This window comes from Zootoca vivipara, chromosome 3 (genome assembly GCF_965207765.1).
Source record: "Zootoca vivipara chromosome 3, rZooViv2.hap1.1, whole genome shotgun sequence".
In the NCBI taxonomy this organism is placed as follows: Eukaryota; Metazoa; Chordata; class Lepidosauria; order Squamata; family Lacertidae; genus Zootoca; species Zootoca vivipara.
This window is the reverse complement of record NC_142586.1, coordinates 97,840,820-97,855,331: the sequence shown is the minus strand read 5'-3', so window position 1 is coordinate 97,855,331 and position 14,512 is coordinate 97,840,820. Positions and strand designations below refer to the sequence as shown.

General features: G+C 45.7%; 2 long non-coding RNA genes across 2 annotated transcripts in view; one reads left to right on the top strand and one right to left on the bottom strand.

Annotated features, from left to right (window-relative positions):
- LOC148686366 (uncharacterized) overlaps window positions 1–9,168 on the bottom strand; it is a 16,037-nt gene extending 6,869 nt beyond the window's left edge. The window contains exon 1 of the long non-coding RNA XR_015949148.1: window positions 8,863–9,168. This is a non-coding gene — a long non-coding RNA (uncharacterized LOC148686366). The remainder of the gene's footprint in view (window positions 1–8,862) is intronic.
- On the top strand, window positions 3,092–14,512 carry LOC132591832 (uncharacterized). The gene is made up of 4 exons (XR_009557246.2): window positions 3,092–3,231; window positions 11,670–11,872; window positions 12,856–12,966; window positions 14,304–14,512. It is a non-coding gene; the product is annotated as an uncharacterized LOC132591832 (long non-coding RNA).

Genomic DNA, 14,512 nt, shown 5'->3' with positions numbered 1-14,512 from the left:
TCCCCTACCTGTGAGTCTTTCACAAAACTTGCCTCCATGGGTGTTCTGACACCCTTGCAGTCAGACATCCTGAACTTCTCAAGCAACTGCTCAAGCTTGCCTTTCTGACTGAGCAAGAAACTACCATCTTCAGACCTGTCAACCTGCACTCCTAGGTAAACTTTCACTGCACCTAGGTTCTTGAGCTTAAAATGCTTTCCAAGCTCCTTTGCAAACTTCTGCACCTGCTTCTGGCTCTTAGCCAGATAGATGATGTCATCTACAAAGACCAGCAACAGCTCCTGCTGCTCTTCTGCACCTTTGAGATACAGGCAGCTATCAGCTAGACTTTTCTGGAAACCCATGCTTTCCAAGACATCATTCAGACACAAGTTCCAATTCCTGGCTGACTGTTTCAGACCATAGATGGACTTGTGCAGCTTCCACACCTGACCTGGCACATCGCCCTCATACCCTGGTGGAGGCAGCATACAGTTCCTCCTCAAGAACTGAGTTCAGATAAGCGACATCCACGTCAAAGTGATTGACAACCAGCTCCCTCTGGGCTGCTGATGCTAAAAGCATCCTAAAAGATTCACAGTGAGTGGTAGGAGAATAAATTTCCATGAAGTGTAACCCTTTCCGCTGTGTGAAACCTTTTGCCTAGCCTTGTACTGTGGCTCACCAGTTGCTGTGGGTTTGAGTCTGTAGACCCACCGACTGCTCACTGCCTTCTTGCCTTCTGGCAACTGTGTGAGACTATACACACCTAGAGACTGCATGGAATTTAACTCCTTCTCCATTGCAACCTTCCACTTACCAGCTTCCTCTTGAGGCAACTTCTGAACTTCCTCAAAGCTTTCAGGTTCACACACTGCTAGATTCACCCATACACTGATGGCGATGAACCTGTCAGGTGGTTTACCTTTTGTGGTGCATGTTGAACGCCTTAGCACCACTGCAGCTTCCCCCTCTGACTCTGGCGTGCTTGTCTCAGACTGTACCTGGAACACTCCCAAGTAACCTACTGCACTTGCTAGCACCCTCTGGGATAGGTGTGGGTGAAATGGGTTGCTATGTCTCCCAGGCCGTGCCTGGGGGGATGTGGGTGCACTCCTGGTTTCCTGTTTCACCTCTCTAGGAGTTTCTCCACTTGGTCCTGCCCCCTGATCTGGGTCTGGCCCTTGGCCTGGACTCCCAGCAGGTACCTGAGCTTCCTCCTCCTCACCAGGAATGGCTAGACCGTCATGCAGGATCTCAGGATTCCCATGAAGACGTTTCCGCCCATCCTGCTCACAGAACTCAGCACTCCTGCTGATGTGGACTTGTGCTTGATCCCCCTCCAGGGACACAAACCTTCACCCCTTGGAGTTTGGCTCATAGCCACAGAAAATCATCTTCCTTGACCTTGGTCTGTCCTTCCTACGCCTATGGAATGGCAGAAGAACCCAGGCTTCACAGCCAAATGAGCGCAGAAAATGGACCTTGGGCTCCTTGCCATACAGCAAAGAATAGGGCGTGGCATCAACAACAGAATTGTAAGATCTATTCAAACAAAATTTGGCACAGCACCAGGCCTTCCCCCAAAACTTCTGGGGCAGCCCTGTATCAAAGAGTAGAGCCTCCCCAGCCTCAGATAACGTGCAAAAACGGCATTCAGCAATTCCGTTTTCCTGATTACTGTAGGGGCAAGTCTTCCTGTGTTTTATCCCCTTACTCCGGAAGAACCCTTGTAGCTCCGCCCCATAAATTCTCCTCCGCGATCGCTCTGAAATGCGTGCACCGTGAGGGAGAACTGTAGCTCAACCTCAGTGACCCATTCCTTAACCACAGTGGCTGCCTCTCTTTTCTCCTTCAAGGTGATCAGCCAACCCATTCTGGACTGGTCATCTTGTTGATGTTTTTATGATCGTGGTGCTATAAAGTTCATTAGTGGATCATAAAACACTCGTGGACCCACGCTGCCAAGTTGCAATGGCGCCCAGCCACGTTCCCACTGTGCTAGTTTAAAATCCTCTTCTTGTATCTAGCAGAGTTACTGCGCAACTGGAACCAGATAGCAGTTTGCCGGTGTCTTCAAGAAAACGAGCACACTGTAGCTTCAAAACTAACTTAAACTTTACTGAAGCTTAACATAATACATCTAAACCAACTGAACTAAGCTGCATTTTAGCAGCACTCTTATCTCTTAACACTCCTCTCACCTAACTTTCTGCTCTCATGCTCCGACTCAAACTTCACACAGAGAGAGAGCATTCTCTTTAGAGCATGATTTATGACTAAACGGCAATTAGCAATCAGCACACAGCTGTGGGCTAGCATCCAGAGAATAAGAACGCCTGAGAGTGTTTTTAACTCCTTGCTGTCCAGAATCCCAACACATCTATCAAAGTGAGTGCATAATGGGCTCAGCCCAGGCTTGGGGTAGCCATGGGCCCTGAGAGGTCCATGGACACGTGCTTCTTCTTTCCAACCTAGGATAAGAACACGTCTTCGCTTTCGCTTTTTTGCATGCCCTGCAGTCAAGAAACCTGTTGCAGGATTTGAACTTGCACCCCTCTGTGCATTCAGGTGCCTTACCAACGTATTTGAAGTTCAAATGGGCAAATCTTCGGTGCCACAAATGCTGGCAATCACCGTGAACTGGGGCATTTGGGCCATTTGCGCACTTTGCTTGTGCTTCACCAGTGCTACTCCTACTTGTTTGCCCCCTCCCTTCCAGGACAAACAGCTCATCTGAACCCTGAGCAACACTGACCAGCTCCACCCAATCTTGGAAATGGTACACATGTCATTGTCAAAGCAGACACGGAACCCATCACACATTAAATGTAGACACACTTAACAAACAGCTTTTCATGCCTGAAAGAACATAAACATTAAGTTCAGTATTCAGACATTGCATATAGAAAACACCACTGCATGCTATGGTGCTTGTAGAACCATCAGCCATAGTAATGCTCTGTTGCTCTTCAAGTGGCCTGCAATCTCATACATGACCACTAGGTGGAACCAAATGATGGCTGGCTCCACTATCGATGATCCAGCGTAGGTTGTTTCTAGTCCCATTCTTGACTGTCGCCATGGCAGAGGAGAGATGTTTACTGGAAACCTTACCAGAAGATTTCCCATGACCTTGTCCGTGTTGCTGCTGGCCTCCATGGCCCCCTCCTCTGGGCTGGCTGCCCTGGGAACCTGGCTGGGCGACCTTGGCAGTTTCTGGCGCTGGACAATTCCTGGCTACATATCCAGGTTGGTTGCACCAATAACAAAGACGGCTTGTGTGACAAATTGAAGCACCTTTAAAATGTTTATTCCTGCCCGGCTGGCAAAGAGTTAACCCACCTCCAGCCTGACTGGCATAGAACTCTGATGGGGGCGGGACTGTGCCCGGTTTGAAAGGAGGGAGTGTCGGTTTGGTCAGTTAGGAGGGAGAGGGAGGAAGGTGTGGTGTGGTGTTATGTGGTGGCTTGTTTGAAGACAGTGAAGAGGCTAGGAAAACTTAAAGTTAAATGTTTGACTGAGTTTATTTTGTACAACTGGAACAAAGCTAATTAATAAATGACACGTTAAAGAAACCCTTATGTTTTTAACACAATAAAACTTCATCTCTGTTTTTGCCAAAAAGGTCCGTCTGTATTTTTCCAGCGAGGTACCAGGACTCACAGCCGTGGTGACTCAAGAGAGGGCAAAACTCACCCCAGGCAGGGAGGTGGCAGTTTGTGTCCTTAAGTTACACGGAGGAGGCTTAGAAGGGTAACCTGAGGTGCCAAGGAGTTGCCAGAGTGCATAGGGCAAACTTCTACAGTGGGGAATCCAACTGAGGGAGACCCTTTACTGGAGGCAAAGGGGTTATTCCGTGGGACAGCCTAGAGTTTCTTAGGGTACCAGGTCACGCAAGCTGGAAGGTTCTCCTTACTAAGAAACCCATTAGTAAAAGGGGTTTATTTTTGAGGCGGCAGGAGAAGAGGGTGGGTGTTTTCCCCTCTGGATTCCTGTGTCGCAGTGATAGTAAGAGAGAGTGGGACCAGGGTCGTCACATTTTTGGTGGCAGCGGTGGGATCGAAATTCAAAGCTCACGCGCCTAGTTTGGTTTGAGTCTGTCAGGATTTTCCTGTGAGGAAAATGACTCACGTAAGAAAACCCAGAGAGGCAAAAGGAGATGAAAGAACGGAAGGGGCTGAGGGAAGCCCAGGTTCTGAGGTAGAACTGATGAAACTACGATTTGAGATGGCCCGAATTGAAGCTGAGAGGGAAAAGATAGCAGCTGAAAGTGAGAGGGAAAAAGCTAGAATTGAAAGTGAGAGAGAAAAAGCCAGAATTGAAGCTGAGAGGGAAAAGATAGCATCTGAAAGTGAGAGAGAAAAAGCTAGGATTGAAGCTGAAAGTGAGAGGGAAAAAGCTAGAATTGAAAGTGAGAGAGAAAGAGCTAGGATTGAAGCTGAAAGTGAGAGGGAAAAAGCTAGAATGGAAGCTGAGGAGAGAATGCAGTCCGAGAGGTTAAGGGTTCAATTAGAACAGGACAGAATGAAGCTTGAAGAGATACGTTTGAGATCAGAATTAACTCGGAGTCCAGTTAATAATGATAGTGCCGCAATTAATTTAAAAAGATTCCCCAAATTTGGAAAAGACGATAATGTCGAATCGTTTCTATTTACCTTCGAACGCGTTTGTGTGGAATTTCAAATACCTGAGGAGAACTGGATGCTTTATTTAAGACCTCAAATTTGTGGGATACTAAGTGAAATTTATGCTGACCTGAGGGAAGAAGAGCTGTCAAGTTACCAAGTATTTAAGCAAAGGGTCAGGGTTCGATGTGGACTCACGGCTGAACAAAGCAGAAAGGCTTTTCGTGAGGCAAAAAAGGAACATAAAGAGACTTATGCCCAACTAGCTAGCCGCTTAGATAAATTACTGGACAGATGGATTCAAGGGAGTGGAGTGAAGGACTTTGAGGAGTTAAAACAATTAATTTGTTTAGAACAGTTTTTTAAGCAAATCCCTAGCAATTTACGTTGGTTCTTGAGGGATAAAAAGCTGAAAACTGTGGCAGAGGTTGCAGAGGTCTTAGATGAACTACAAGGAGATTTCAATGAAATCGCATTCCCAAAACACTCACAGAAGGGTAATCCATGGAGAAACAGAGAAAATAAAGACAGGCAAGAAAATTTTCCTGTCAGGGAATCAGTTTCTGACAAGACAGGGTCTAAGAAAATCACTTGTTTTTTCTGTAATCGTGAGGGCCATGTACGTGCCAGGTGCCCCCTGCTGGTTAAGTCGCAAACTACACCTACTGCAGCTAAACAAATAAAACTGATAACGCAGTCACAGGAAAATAGCTCGCCTCAGACAGAAGGCTCAGAGAAAGCAGACAGTCCAGCTGAGACTACTTCTAAGGTCTTGCAGGTCTGGAGGGCTGAGCAGGAGTGCAACCAAGATTACATGGAGCCAATTGAATTAAATGGTCAGTCTTTTTTAGGTTTGAGGGACACAGGAGCAGAAGTCTCACTTGTTAAATCACAATTTGTTCCAAAGGAGCAGTACCTCAAGGGTCAGTCCTATAGTTTAAAAGGCATATGGGGCCCACATTTTGAAGTACCATTAGCTGAAGTTGATATTACCTACAAAGGATTTTGTGGGAAATGGAGAGTAGGAATCCTAAATGAATTGGAGGTACCCTTTTTAATAGGGAATGACCTAGCTAGTCAGAAGCACCGTATTCAAGTGATAACTAGGTCACAGTCTCAAGTCACTGAGAGTAATCCTCCTGCAGTTATAGAGTCACCCATAGATCCTGGTGAGGATGAAGGGCTGATTAGCGTGCCAGTGGTTCAGGAGCACGGTGCCCAATTCTTGAGTGATCAAAAAGAGGATGAAACTATAAAAGAGCTGTGGGGTAAAGCACAAAGTCCTACTGCAGAAGTAACTGTGGAGAACCCCTGCTTATTTACCACCATTGAGGGAAGACTGTATAGAATTTCCAGGAGAAGGAAAACTGCTGCTGTTTGGGAAAGGAAGAAACAGTTAGTGTTGCCAAGAGCTTACCGGTTGCAAGTGCTACAAATGACACACGACGCACCCTCAGCAGCGCATCTAGGCATTAGAAAGACTAGTGATAGAATCCAAGCAAGATTTTACTGGCCTGGGATGGGCAAAGACATCAAAGAGTATTGCAAGTCCTGTGTGATCTGCCAAAAAGCAGGCAAAAGAGCGGACAAAACGCGAGGCTTGTTACAGTCTATTCCCGTAATTACTGAGCCCTTTTCCAGAGTAGGAGTGGACATCCTCGGGCCTATCTCCAGAGTTACAAAAAGTGGGAATAAATTTATTTTATGCCTCGTGGATTATGCTACGCGCTATCCAGAAGCAATACCTCTAAAGGACATTGATTCCAAGACTGTAGCAAAAGCCCTCATGTCGGTGTTCTTAAGGCTGGGATTCCCCAAAGAAATTATAACAGATTTAGGGACATCCTTCACGTCCAAGACCATGGAAGAGCTTTTAACTCTTTGTGGAATTAAGCATGTTAAAACTACGGCTTATCATCCGCAGTCGAATGGCTTGACGGAGAAATTTAACTCAACCCTGAGCCGGATGCTAAAAACCTACTCCATCAATCATCCTAACGACTGGGATGAGAGGTTGCAACACTTCCTATTTGGTTATCGCGAAGTGCCGCAGGAGAGCACAGGGTTCAGTCCTTTTGAACTCCTATTTGGACGACAGCCACGAGGACCCCTAGACTTGATGAAAGCAGCGTGGTCGGGGGAGGAGCAGATCGACAGCCCTGATGTTGTGACGTATCTACAGGAGCTGCAGAGCGACCTCCAAGAGTTACGGGAGCAAGCTGCTTACAACTTGCAGCAGGCACAGTGTCGACAGAAGCAGTGGTATGATGCACACGCAAGAGACAGATCTTTCCAGCCTGGTGACAGTGTGCTCGTGTTAAGAACAAGACGTCGAAAGAAGTTGGAGATGTCGCGGGACAGTCCCTTCAAAGTGGTCGAGAGGATATCAGCGGTGAACTATTTAGTAGAGTTAGATGGGGAAGGGAACCGATGTAAAATTTTTCATGTAAACTTACTTAAGCCTTATTTTGACAGAAATAAGTTGGTGTTACAAGTAAAGGGGAAGATGACACAAGGAATTCATTTAACTGGGTGGGGAGAGCTGAGTAATGGCACAACTCTAGCAGAAGTGTCATTCGATGAAAATCTGACCCCAGAGCAAAAGGAGCAGTTAAAAATAGTCCTTGCTCAGTTTGCTCAGATCTTCTCAAACGTCCCAGGGAGGACCAGCCTAGCAACTCATGTAATAGACACAGGGTAAGCACATACGTGGGAAGGAAAACATCATAACGGACGCCTTATCCAGGTATTTTTGAGAGGTATAGGATGGTGTAAATTATTATATGAAATGGTGGGAACCCTAGCAAAACATTTTGTGCTAAGGCGTTATAATCTAACACATGCCACACAAGGTCTATCTGTGTACAAGTTTATGAGATGTTAATTTAGTTGACTTTGTAATATGAATGTTATAGAATGCATTGAAGTATTTTTGACCCCAAGCCCATTGCTTTGGCATTGCTCTAGTTAATTAAGAGCAAGCCGACGCAATGTCTTTGTGGTGGGGGGAGATATGTGACAAATTGAAGCACCTTTAAAATGTTTATTCCTGCCCGGCTGGCAAAGAGTTAACCCACCTCCAGCCTGACTGGCATAGAACTATGATGGGGGCGGGACTGTGCCCGGTTTGAAAGGAGGGAGTGTCGGTTTGGTCAGTTAGGAGGGAGAGGGAGGAAGGTGTGGTGTGGTGTTATGTGGTGGCTTGTTTGAAGACAGTGAAGAGGCTAGGAAAACTTAAAGTTAAATGTTTGACTGAGTTTATTTTGTACAACTGGAACAAAGCTAATTAATAAATGACACGTTAAAGAAACCCTTATGTTTTTAACACAATAAAACTTCATCTCTGTTTTTGCCAAAAAGGTCCGTCTGTATTTTTCCAGCGAGGTACCAGGACTCACAGCCGTGGTGACTCAAGAGAGGGCAAAACTCACCCCAGGCAGGGAGGTGGCGGTTTGTGTCCTTAAGTTACACGGAGGAGGCTTAGAAGGGTAACCTGAGGTGCCAAGGAGTTGCCAGAGTGCATAGGGCAAACTTCTACAGTGGGGAATCCAACTGAGGGAGACCCTTTACTGGAGGCAAAGGGGTTATTCCGTGGGACAGCCTAGAGTTTCTTAGGGTACCAGGTCACGCAAGCTGGAAGGTTCTCCTTACTAAGAAACCCATTAGTAAAATGGGTTTATTTTTGAGGCGGCAGGAGAAGAGGGTGGGTGTTTTCCCCTCTGGATTCCTGTGTCGCAGTGATAGTAAGAGAGAGTGGGACCAGGGTCGTCACAGCTTGCAAATGCTTTCACAGTGATTTCCGGGCTTTTGCCTGCCCCCCCCCCCCCACTGCTTTCTTTGTGTGCACAGTGCCTCTTCAGATGCTGATCTGAACCACATCAGTAGCAAACCTTGCCAGCAAAGCCTCTCCTGGCGTCTTGTGCCTTGACTTCGCCCTCACTGCTCGCAGCAGACTGGCCCCCTCTGAAACCCGCCCTCTTCTCCCTGAGAGTAGCTGCAGCCTCTTACGTCACTGCTTTCACTTCTGGGGTAGGGACCCGGGCTTCAAGCCTGGCATAGCCACTGTAGAACTGCTTCTTCCTGCATCTCTCAGCTAAGGAAGCAGCTTTGGAGACTTGTGGCTTTAACTCAGACTGCATCTCTGGGTGGCTGTGCTTTCCAGACTGCCTTTCAGCCTGTGGGACAGTGCTGTTCTCCTTAACTGGTGTCTCAACTCCTCCATCTTCCACACACCCCGGGGCTCTAGCGTACTCACACAGATGTCGCTGCTCAGCTTCCCTCCAGGGCTGGAACAATAGTCGCCATCTTCTGCCAGTGAGTTCATCTGTTTCATGCCGACTGCAAGCAAACAGGTCTCTCTAACTGGCTGCGTGTATGCTCTCTGTAGCCCACACTGTGCTATAAATCACCCTTAGAGTCTAGGTGACCTCTAGTACCATAACCTGTGACGTTATGAGATGTAAATCTTCATAACAATCACTGAAAAAACAGGTGTCCATCACGCTTCCTTCTTGCCCTTATAGAGCTGCATCACGCTGCTCCCCCTTCCAGGGCTCCGTTTGGCGTCTCTGCTGGCTGTTCCTTCCCTTCTGTTTTTCTTTCCATTATCTCGTAGCTAGGCAATGTGACGTTATGAGATGTAAATCTTCATAACGATCGCCGAAAAAACAAGTGTCCATCATGCTTCCTTCTTGCCCTTATAGAGCTGCATCACGCTGCTCCCCCTTCCAGGGCTCCGTTTGGCGTAAAATGCAGAGTTTTCTTCTTGCACAACAGCAAGCTGTGTGACCACAGAGGGCAACACAATAAATCACAGGAATAGCTGGCTTCTTCTAAGCTAATTGTCCTTTATTTACACAGCAGCTCCCGGCGAAGAGCACTCCATGTTGCTGCTGGAAAAACGAAACTAAACACAATACAGAGAACAAAGACAGATCCCTGTATATACTCCTCCCTCCTTCCTCACAGTGGCCAGACGTCACAGCAGACTGCTTAACCCTTTAGCAGCTCTGATGCTCCTCACAGGCAACTCCTGTCTAAGCTGCTCTGGGTCCGGGTCTCTCCCTGCTTCTGAAACTGCTGGAGACAAGGGGCGTGAATCTTCCCATTCCTCTAGCTCCTCTTCAGAGAGGATCTGATCTGCCTGAGAATGCATTCCCCAGTCCTCTGATTCAGACCATTCCCTGACACATGCTGATTGGGCTGTTCTAGGATACTGCGGGTGGCGTTGTGGTCTAAACCACTGAGCCTTGGGCTTCCCAATCAAAAGGTCAGTGGTTTGAATCCCCGCAACGGGGTGAACTCCAGTTGCTCGGTCCCAGGTCCTGCCAACCTAGCAGTTCGAAAGCACGAACTGCTAAAAAGTGCAATTAGAGTAATAAATACCACTCCGGCAGGAAGGTAAATGGCGTTTCCATGCACTGCTCTGGTGTTGGTGTTCCTTTGCGCCAGAAGTGGCTTAGTCATGCTGGCCACATGACCCAGAAAAACTGCCTGCGGAGCCGGCTCCCTTGGCCTGTAAAGTGAGATGAGCGCCGCAACGCCGGAGTCATTTGCGACTGGACTTAACTGTCAGGGGTCCCTTTACTGAAATAGTACTGACTAATTTGAACCCACTCAAACCCCTCCCCCCACTATCGTGGACCATTCCACCACTGCATATATCATACTTGAAAGAAAAGAAAAGAAGAACCCAAGAAAGGATGACTAGCTAAAGAGAAACAGTATATAATTTTTATTCTTTGCAGGAGAGGGGGAAGGCTGTGTCATTTCAGTTTCCAAGAATGCAAAAGAAAGCTTGACATGTCAACATTTAAAGGGGAAATAGATCCTCTTTTTCAACTTCAGGGACATTGTGAAGGTGCAAGGGGTTCATGCCAGTGGCCACACATAGACTAAGAAGAGGCAGGCAGCTTATGCCATGGGAGAGAAGCACTATGGCAACTGATGCATTTGTTAATTTTGGATTCTGTCTCATTTCTTGATTCCTAAATTCAGTTTTTCCAGTATTCCACAACAATTCATTATTTTAATGGTATAGGGAAGTAATACTGTCTCCAACCCTCGGGGCAAAGTTTAACTATTATGGCTACTAGGCACAGATAGCCTTATCTTCCATTAATATGTCCAATCCTTACCGAAAGCCGTCCAAATTAGTTGCCAGTTCCAGCAAGCTCTTCTTACATTCATAATTTTGTACTCAAAACCAAATTCTGAAATTCTAAATAAAGTATTACTAGATATTCTGGACATTAGCATTACCATTACACAACAGATCTCATGTTCATTGAATGAAACCTGAAAAAGGTGGTCCTTTATGGCTCTGCTGAGTTCAGTGGAGCTTACTCACTGGTAAGTGGGTGTAGGTTTACTGGCGGAGTGGACAAAGTCTCTTCAATCCAAAATAAAACAAAAGACATTGAAAGGAAGTCCTCTAACACTTTCTTCTTCTTTGGGTGTGGGGAAATGCATTTAGTCTTTTAGGAACGTCAAGACTCTGCTACTTATTTACACATCTTGGCTATCAAAACCTGTTATAAGTTTGTCACTCCCATCTTTTCTATATTAGTGAGGCTAAAAGGTCTCCTTGAAGTTACTTTTGAATGGGCATGCATAAGGTTGTGATGTAAGTATGTTTTTTGCACTGTTTATATTGTCGTTTCTTCAGATTTATTATATCAAATTAGAAACATTAAAACCATTGTTCATTTATTGTTGGGCAAGCATTGATGATATTTCTGATTTCGCCCTGCATTTATTTGGTCCTAAAAGTGGAGACTTGCAGAAGCCATGGAAGCCTTGACCTTATAGACCAGGCATCCCCAAACTGCGGCCCTCCAGATGTTTTGGCCTACAACTCCCATGATCCCTAGCTAACAGGACAGTAGTCAAGGATGATGGGAATTGTAGTCCAAAACATCTGGAGGGCCAAAGTTTGGGGATGCCTGTTATAGACTCTGTTCCTCCCACAATTCAGGTTCTCATTTAAACCGGGGTTTTTGTTCTGTGATGAGTGGCTAGTTCATGATGTTACAGCCCACCCGTTTATATTTTCTTCCCGAGAACACCATGATCTCTAGGGTGTCGTTAAAAGGATCAAAGGAAGAAGCTTCTCTACCCTGGAGGAATCCAGTGAAGGTCCACATCTATTCCTCTGTGATTTGGGGCTCTGCTGGAGAACATACAGGGTCCTTTTGATACCAAGATGTCCATCCCAAGTCAAGTACTTCTTGCAATCTGTGTTTTTCTGTTCCTCACACCTGGAGGTATGTTCTTTTTGCAAGAGTTGGGAAAAGCACTGTCAGCCAAGGGAGGCAGGTTAAGTGCAGGTTGAGAGAAGGCAAATGCAACTTCGGTAGTTTCATACTGAAGTATGAACCAAACCAAATTTATGCTCTGTCCATAGAATCTGAACTGAGTCAATGAAATGGCCCTTCTTCTGTTCTCTTCCTTTGTTGCACCTTAAGGGAAAGACAGTTGCTAGGTGGCAATTGAGGGAGAGGGTGAGCCAAGGGCAGGTGTTGTTGCAGTAGAGCTGATCAGAGAATCATAGAATCTTAGAGTTGGAAGGGACCCAAGGGTCATCTAGTCCAACACCCTGCAATCAATGATGGAGTGGCCCTGCTTCACATATCTTTCTTTACTGCAGCTTGTTAGAATCCGATCAACTTTTTATGTATTTAAACAAGTCTCCGTAATTTTCAAATTAGGGTGCAAGCCGGAAAATTGACACCTTTACCGGGTAGAGATACTTTGCAAATAGAAAATGAAACTCAAGATGTGGGGAAGCCTTCTGTAGCACAAGAAATCTTTAATTAAAACCTTTTTTAAAAAGATGAGGGCAAACTCTAGGTTCATCTCAGAGCTAGGGGTGGATGGCTCAATGTTTTTCGATCCTGTGCCAACTCCTTTTAATCCCATTTCTTTAAAGAACAAGCCATGAAAAACCCACCCAGCTTTACAAGCAGAAAGTCCTTCTGAAGTGGTCTGGGGGCTGCCTCTTTCTCCATTTAACATTTTACAGCTCCTTAGGGAAACTCCGCGGCCATTCAGCTATTACTTTGTTTTATCTTGTTAATTATTCAATATGATTTCTGCTGTATTTCCACTGCTCTATTACGCTATTGTCATTCATTGTTTCTAAGACACTTTGGGGCTCCTCTGAATGAAAATCGGCATAGAAATATAATCCATAAATCAAAGCAACCCTCCATTATTCACAACATTTTGGTTTTGTCATTTGGAGCAGATGCTCGCCTCTGTATAAAATGCATAGTCGTGATACCAGGAGTACCATGCAACCACCGAATCTGTGAAGTTGATGATGAAGGAACCTGCGTTGGCATCATCACCTATAAAAGTAAGAAAGAGCTACAAAGGTTGTGCCGTGTTTGGGCTCCATGGTCCACATTCCCCTTCTGCTTATTTTTCCATTTCTTTCAGTTTAGTGATACTACAAAGGGGAATAATTCATGGAAATGTCTTTTTCAGAAGCATAGCTTCAAGCATGCAGTCTGAGCTTGTAGGCAGCGAGTTTAGACATTTTGTTCTTGGCTGCTGCATAGTTGAAGAGACTGTGAGTGTAGAAAGGAAGAGAAGGTCTTATTTCCTCGATCACCCAGTGGTGTAGCAAAGTCAGGTGGTACGCAGTGCAGAAAATTTCTTGTCACCCCCCAACCAGCACATAGAAATAATTAAAAGAAGGAAAAATAAGATACTAACATCACCAGAGAGCAGTGTGTGTGACCTAATTCTAGAAAACACAGCTCTCAGGTCTCAAACCCTCCATTCATACTTACATTTCACTGAAATATCCCACAGTATGCATGTGGTGCTGTGGGTTAAACCACAGAGCCTAGGGCTTGTCGATCAGAAGGTCGGTGGTTCAAATTTCTGCAACAGGGTGAGCTCCCGTTGCTCGGTCCCTGCTCCTGCCAACCTAGCAGTTCGAAAGCACGTCAAAGTGCAAGTAGATAAATAGGTACCGCTACAGCGGGAAGGTAAATGGTTTTTCTGTGCGCTGCTCTGGTTTGCCAGAAGCGGCTTTGTCATGCTGGCCACATGACCTGGAAGCTGTACACCGGTTCCCTTGGCCAATAACACGAGATGAGCGCCGCAACCCCAGAGTCGGTCACGACTGGACCTAATGGTCAGGGGTCCCTTTACCTTTACGCATGTGGGGACCAAAGTCAGCTCACACAATAAGCATTTCTGCCGCCGCCCCCCTTCCCATATGTGCCTACTAAACTTGTTTGTGGGTTTCTCTCTACCTTCTAGAGCATATTTAAGGGCTGTAGAAGCAGGTGGAGAGAGAATAATGTACCTGTATTCAGAATAGCTTTGTTTCCCCAGAGTAATAAACCTTGCACTCAGCAGCATTAGTAAAGAAAAAGCGTTCTATATGCATTATAACACTGTGACACTGGATGGCGCTGAGGTGTCCCATCTTTCTTCAATGTTTTTTCCCGTTATGAAGTTTACAACACGTTTTCCTAAAATGTTTTTTTTTTAATGTGTGTTTCTTTGTTGTGTTTCTTTATTCTTTCTGCCATCAATATTACCAGGCTATTTAATGGAGAGCAGCTTGGATATTTTATGTGAATTCCAGTTAATCATTGTGGGGACTGAGGGTGAGGATGATACAAATCTTCACTCTTTTCTCTTTTCCTCTTTCTTCCATTTCACACCTTGTCTCAGATGAGAAGATTATAGATATAATACTCAGTTGTGCAAGGAAGGATGTGGTAAGGTGTGATCTTCCTTCTCATTATCAAAATCGCTTCCGTCAGGAACTCAGGTGCTGTGATGAAACTGATTTCTGCAATGCAAGCTTTTAAAACAAGCTGAGAGCCACCTCAAGATTCTGCCCTCCTGCAAAGAATAAATGTTTATTCTGTTCCCCCTCA